We start from the raw sequence: 7,203 nt of genomic DNA on the forward strand, positions 1-7,203 counted from the left end.
AAGACCTGTGAGCGCTGTGGCTTTTCATTGTCTGCATACCCCATTATCGAGGGCACTCGGGCACCTACTAACAGTACAGGAGTTCCAGCCATTTGTTGCATATTATATATATTGTGATATCTTGGGGTAATTAGCTCGGCAGAGGGTGGGTTGGTGCAGTGTTTAGGTGCTTAATGAGGGTCCACACACAGCTTTCAAGCAAAACAAATGAGATGGTGCTTTAATTCCAGCAGGGAAAACAGGTACAACACAAGGAACAGAAAATAATAAACAACCTAGCCCCTGTGTAGGGCGTCTAACTCACTTCTTGAGCCCTCTCTAATGTGGTGCAGCTAGTCTGCCAACAAAGTCTCTGCCTACTTCTTGCAGGACTATCGCCGGCTCCAGCCTGGCTTGGCTTGGCTGCCACAGCTACACAAATAAAGTCAGTCCTGGTGGCCTTCCCTGTATCATACAGATATAGGCCCTGGCTTGCTCAGCCTGCAGTTTCACTGCTTTAATGTCACACAGTCTGAGAGTTTGTTGTCCCCCCTTGCCTCCTGCAAGGTCCAGACACAGGCCTCCTGGCCCCCAATGGCTCGCTCAGCTTCACTGGGCTCTCTGGCTGCCACAATCCCACATAGACTGTTTCGCACGGCAGTCTGACTGGTCTGCCTTCTCCTCACCCCACACCTGAGCTCTATCTACAAGGCAGCAATCAGGCATCTTCCCATAATGTTTTTCTAGTCTGTGTGGGCGGATCTCCCCTGCCCCACACAGAACTTGCTGCTCACCAGTGCCACCTCTGGTGATACTGCCACAATATATTGTCCCAAAACTGCCGGAACTCCAATGAAAATAATTACATCTGGCCCCGGTACCCTTTGTCAAGGTAGCATATACAAATCCAATGGAAAAGACAGGCACTCGGAGACACGATACATGATGCAAATTAAGTATATTTAAACTTCAGCGTTTCAGGGCATCGGCCCTTTTGTCAGGACACACTTGAATCACGACAACACGGAATGTACACTTAACCACAATAATACCCGAAGGACATGTAACGGCAGCCAGCCACATCCAGCCATGTGTAGCAGACATCCACGAGACACACACTTCTGGGTCCCGCCTGCATGCGTTGCCAGGCAACTGCCTAGTTTGCGGTCCAACAAGGAAGGGCTCCCCTGTCCAGCTCCACAAACGGCCAGCAGACATGACCACTAACATGCAAAACCAACAAATAATACATACAAAAAATAAGAAAAAAGTATTAAACAAGAATAATGTACCCCTGCGATATACATACCTTAAGCATATACAACATAATTACAACAGTCTACCTATAACGATGGCTAGCTGGAGTCCTAAAAAAGGGAAGAAGGAAGTTATAGCAAACTGTTCCAATTCATTTTTTCATTCAGACCTCTTGGGGAAACACAATCCAACCTAAAAATCCAATGAGCTTCAAGCAAAAGAAGAGCCTTGGGTCGATTTCCTTCTCTAGGGGACTTTCATATATTTTAATGCAGAGAGAGGATGTCCACAGGTCTTAAAGTGCTTGGCTACTGGCTGATCAATATCTCTACCTGTAATAGCCAGATTAATCGCCGACCTGTGCAATGCCATCCTATGATGAAATTTACATGAGGTCTGGCCAACGTAATGTAGACCACACGGACACCAGATAATGTACACCACAAATACAGAAGTACAAGTCAATACATGGCAGATAGAGTAACTCCTATCTATATGAGGGTGTCACTAGCTGACACTTGATACTTGCAAGTGGTGCAGTTATAGCAACTGTAACATCCTGGTGGCTTCATGTATACATTGGATTTGTATATATACAATGTTTCAGGGCATACAGTATATATGTCATGATCCGGTGGAAGTGTTCCTCTGTGGAGGACGGTGAGCCGGGGGGTTCGAGTGACTAAGGACGTGATTGAACTAGGTCTCCTAGTTGCGGCCGAACCCAAATTTGGCTAGACCTGCCCAGTGGCGCGGAGTCTAACTCACTTGGTGGTTTTCTCCAGTGACTCCTCCATGTGGGATTTGGTTTTCGCCGCACCAAGTGAGCAGGTCGCAGCCCTCTGGACAGGTACTTGGGAGTGGCAGAAGACCGGAACTATATTTAATGATGTAAATGCTAGGACACTGTAGAGATCCTAATAACAGGCTTGCATGGGAATACTGAAAAATGTACTGAGAAAACCAGGTGCCGATTTGCATAGACAAGACAGAGCAGAGTGAACACAGGCATATACTGGGAATGCTAAGAGATGCAGCTGGGAGCTAATTAGTAATAGCAGGTAATCTGACACTTCAGTAACACAGGGAAATTGCAGAAGAACTGGCAGAACATAACAAGACACACAGGCATGGAAACATACAAGACAGCAGTACTGGGAGAGAACTAAGTCTCAGACAGAAAATAGCATGGAAGCTAATGCAGGAATACTAGAGAACTGTAAGTGGGCTGAAGCAACACTCTGAAGGAAAAACACAGAGCAACACTAGTGAGAATCACAAGTCACTGGAACAGCAAAGTTGAACAGCAGTAACTGTTCCTGGGGTCAGACTTAAATAGCCCTCAGTAGCTGATCATTGGATCAGAGGATCAGCTGAGTGACCACAGGACTACCATTGGGAGAGACTAGTCAGGTGATATGAACCAACATGGCTGCGCCCATGCCCGGCACCCCGGAAACCAGGACGCATGCACAGAAGCCCTAGTTGACCCCAGGGAGAATACTCAGTCACCACTCACCCCCACTCCCAGCATCTGGACACCTAAGCCCAAGGACGCCAGCACAGAGGTGAGTAGCGGCCGATCCCAGGCCGCATCCTGACAAAATATAATAATGGCTGATTGAAATAATGAGACTGATTTTTTTCTATTTAGAATCAGATGACTCCACAGGATCTGAACGTTTTTTAATACATTTTTTGCAGAGTTTCAACGATTCACAGACGTGCAGGAGACGGTTTTGTGACATCACTTTTAGTGTCGCAGCTGTGGCAGTTTTCACTTCATCACCTGTTGAGAACTTCTTTCTGTGCAATTGTATTTTCAGGGTTGGAAATGACCAGAAATCACTGGGCGATACGTTTGGGCTATATAGAGGGTGTTCGAGTGCTGTCCCAGTAATTTCAGTCAATGCTGCCAATGCAACAGCAGCAACATGTGGTCAGGCATTGTCTTGGAGCAAAAAACACTATCTTCATCCAATGTGGTCTTTTCTTCCTCATGGCTCCACACAATTGGGATTTCAGTATGTTTGCATAGTAGTCACCATTATTTGTCTGTCCATGGGAGAACCCAGTGCTGTAGGATCATACCGTGCACATCAAAGAACAGCAGAAGCAGGAGTTTACACGTGGAAGGAATCACACAGAAGTTTTTGGGGAGGAGGCAAATTTGCGTGTTTCCATACACTGTTGTTTGGGTTTGGTGATCATAATGACGAATCCACGATTCATCACACGTCTCAATCATTGTCAGGAAAACGAGTATCCTCTCCGACATTCAAACGGTGTTCTTGCACGATTTAACTGATTGTTGCATCTGCTTTTCTGTGCTAAAGATATATGATAGCCCAGCCAGACCGCGGTGGAAAGGTGCGCTGGGCAGCGGGGAGGGGCCGGCTGTTAGACAGGGAAGGCTGCCTCCCTTGGCCAGCGTTTAATCCCCGGGGCGCTGGAGCGTCCCGGACTGTCCGCGTTGTTTGTACTTGATGGAATATTCTTTTAAAAACAAGAAATCTTCAGGGGCTGTTTTTACAGCCCCACTGCGTGTTAGTGACCCGACTCTGGCCGGGTACCCAAAGAAACTGAGGTGCCTCTGGCCCGGGGGTGGGGTATAGGAGAGAGGCCCAATGCATCCTGGGAAGAAAAATGAACTGCGTGGTGCCCGGAAGACTCCCATCATCATCATCTATACCCCCAAGGTCACCCTGTGGACCCTATGGACTTCGTAGAAAGAGAGATAACAAAGGTATGTTCTTACCATATCTCTCATTTTTGCCTCTCGGGCATATAATGTGTTCCGTATGATATATCCGATCCACATCAAAATTATATATCGTTCAATTAATCGCGTAGTATCTACCCATCTTTAGATACCCTCCATAATGATTAATAAGGCAACTCGAAAATTTTCAATTATCTTCATTAGTCCAATAATTACATGGCATTATTGCTTGTTAATAAAAAATACTCAAATTACCCCAAAGAAACTCTTTTTGTTAATTCATACATCCCAAATTTAATTAAACTATTTGATAAAAAAAAATTATTTTTTTTAAATGATTTTTCCAGTTTTCATTTAGTGTGTAGTTACGCAAATGAAATGAAATTTGTATTTTTTTTTTTACTTATAAAAAAAACACACAAATCAGACATTTAATGCATTTTTAAAGAACAATATATTTTTTGGGGGACAATAAACATTAATACCCAATTTTTTTATATATATTTTTGTAGGGTACAGGCTGTTTCCCATTTAAAAAAAAAATAAAAAATTCCTGTGGTTTTTTTTTCCAAACATATTTATTGTAAGACTGCAAAACATACATTATAATGCATATAAAATAAAATAGCTGAGTTTCACAGGTACACATAAAATACATTGATCTACAAAGATATTATGACAAATACATGACATTACCACAATTATGTAACACGATGTTACCCAAGACACATAATATAAATTCCACCACATAATGTCGGAAGAAATTTTCAATATATCTGACAAAAGAAAAAAGGAAAAATTTTTTTGTTCTATATCCTCTCTTTTAAATCCCGAGTCATATTTCCCGTGGGTTTTTAAAGTGAAAATAACTGCAACCATTTTTCTTCTTCAATTGGATTTCTTTTCAGTTAGATACCACGATTATCGGTAGTGTGGTAATGAAATATATATTGCAGTGACCGTGGAAATTTCTAATACAAAATTTGTGCTCTCAGTTGAATATGCCCCTGTGACTTCTCATCTGTCTTTCTGCCAATTCCTCCTGGGAGAAAAACTGATCCTGAGCCTCCCTTAATGAAATAATAAAATAAATAAAAGTTCGGGAGACTTGCCCACTTTTCTGGGCGTCCGGGAACGCCACACGATTTTCGGGAGTCTCCCGGTCATTCCCTGAGAGTAGGCAGGTATGACTAAGGGCCTGATTCAGAGCCGTACGCTATTTGCGGACGGTCATTCTGAAAAAGGGGCTGGCTATTTAAATGAAGTGCTCGCTCTTTGCGGTCTGTTGACGCCTCTATGTCTGAACGAGCGAACAAAACCTGCGGCTGCTATTTTGAGAAAAACGCCCCCTGGCCGCTCGCATCATACGTCATCTCAGGTATTTATTAGATTAATCGAGTACATCGAGCGGCGTCTGAACTGCTCGCTATTCTTGTGGTAGCATTTTCCTACCGCAATCATGCGAGCAGTTCTGGCTAAAAGACAACCAAGTGACGTGGTCAATGACGCTGCTTTGTTAATTATGCACTCCCATTAAACGCCCGTTTTGACCGTTTGGCACGCCTGCATTCGGGATTTCCACTCCCCCGTTTTCAAGCACCTTCCCCTGTTACCACCCACAAATGCCTCATCCTGTCACTCAAATTAGCAGGCATTCTCTATTTTGCGAGCACATGAATTTCGACCGCACTGACTGGTTCGCGCATGCGTATTACGACCCATACGCATGCGCAGTTGTGCGAACATCGCTCGGAACGAACGAGCGGCTCTGAATAAGGCCCTAAATGAGGTGCAGACCTTTTCTGGGTATTTGTTACCTATTATCCTTAATGGTAAATTTACTAAGGTGGGAATTTTTAGAAGTGAGTTTTAGAAGTGATGTTGCCCATAGCAACCAATCACATTCTAGCTATTATCTTCTAGAAGGTGCTAGTTACATGTTAGGTACAATTTGGTTGCTATGGGCAACATCACTTCTAAAACTCACTTCTAAAACCTCTCACTTTAGTAAAGTTACCCCCTAGTCTCAGTTATGTGCTGGTGGACAGGGTTTATCTCTCGCTGTGGCGTCAGTATATTTTACGATAGGCTAAACCAGAGCTAGCGGCTGCCAATCACATGGATCATAAATAATTTGATTTGGTCCTGGATCCCCAACTACCCACAATGGCCATGATAGCACAGTAATTTGCATTGGGATAAATGGAAGATAAAACATAGATTGTACTGTTTACTTAAGTGAATAACAGGTTTAAATAGTGAAAAACCAAGCTACCCCACATTTAATCCATTGTCGCAGAGCCTCCCACAGAGCGCACGGACACCGCAGAGCATCAGATTATACTGTATGCATGCTGTGGTCTCCTCTCTCACCATCAGTCACTGTCTGGGTGACCCCACTTAGCATCTGCCCTCAGAAGCTCCGCTCCCCATGCCCGACCAACGCCTGCCCTCAGGGAGAAGAGGATCTACTGCGTACGATTGCGCAGACCGCAGATTTGGCGGGAGGTGGACGCACTGACTGTCAGTAGTGTTGAGGCTCCGCCCCCATGTTATTTATTGACGCTGCCCATCTGGGATTAAAGGTCAGTTTTTTCAATTCCTGGACTGTCTGGAGGAATCCCGGACAGATGGTAACCCTAGCCCCGCTCCCTGCTGTAAGGTGCCGAGAGCCACGATGACATGAATGTGGCTCCACATCCCCATCGGAGAGAGTTCTACCCCCCACAGGACTCCCCCAGAGAGGCTGTTACAGACGTCGGCATGTATGACACATCTCCCTCCCTTACACATAACCGTGTCCCCTTCTCCTCCTGTATGTGCCGCAGTGACGCCGGTTTGTTTTACAACTTGGCCAACAGGAAAGTTTGTGTCTCTGCGTTACTACATAATAACCTATAATAAGAGAGAGAGACAGCGAGAGCTGCAGCACATAACACATACATACATGCATGAGATGTGCTGTACTGTGGGGCTGCTCTGTACTCACTAACAGGAACATTCCCAATGATAACATATATGATGGCAGCTTAGGTGACAGCTGTGTATAACACAGAGACCTCTTATCACATCCTATCTCTGTCACATAGCTCCTGTTATTACACCAGGGGCAGGAGAACTACACATCCCAGCATGCCCTGCCACAGTGCTGCTGTTATAGAGCATGCTGGGATGTGTAGTTCCTCAGCAGCTGGAGTGCCACAGGTCACCTGCCCCCTGGTGTAGAGATCAGACAGACACTGACC

This window comes from Taudactylus pleione, unplaced genomic scaffold (genome assembly GCF_031769625.1).
Source record: "Taudactylus pleione unplaced genomic scaffold, aTauple2 ptg001003l, whole genome shotgun sequence".
In the NCBI taxonomy this organism is placed as follows: Eukaryota; Metazoa; Chordata; class Amphibia; order Anura; family Myobatrachidae; genus Taudactylus; species Taudactylus pleione.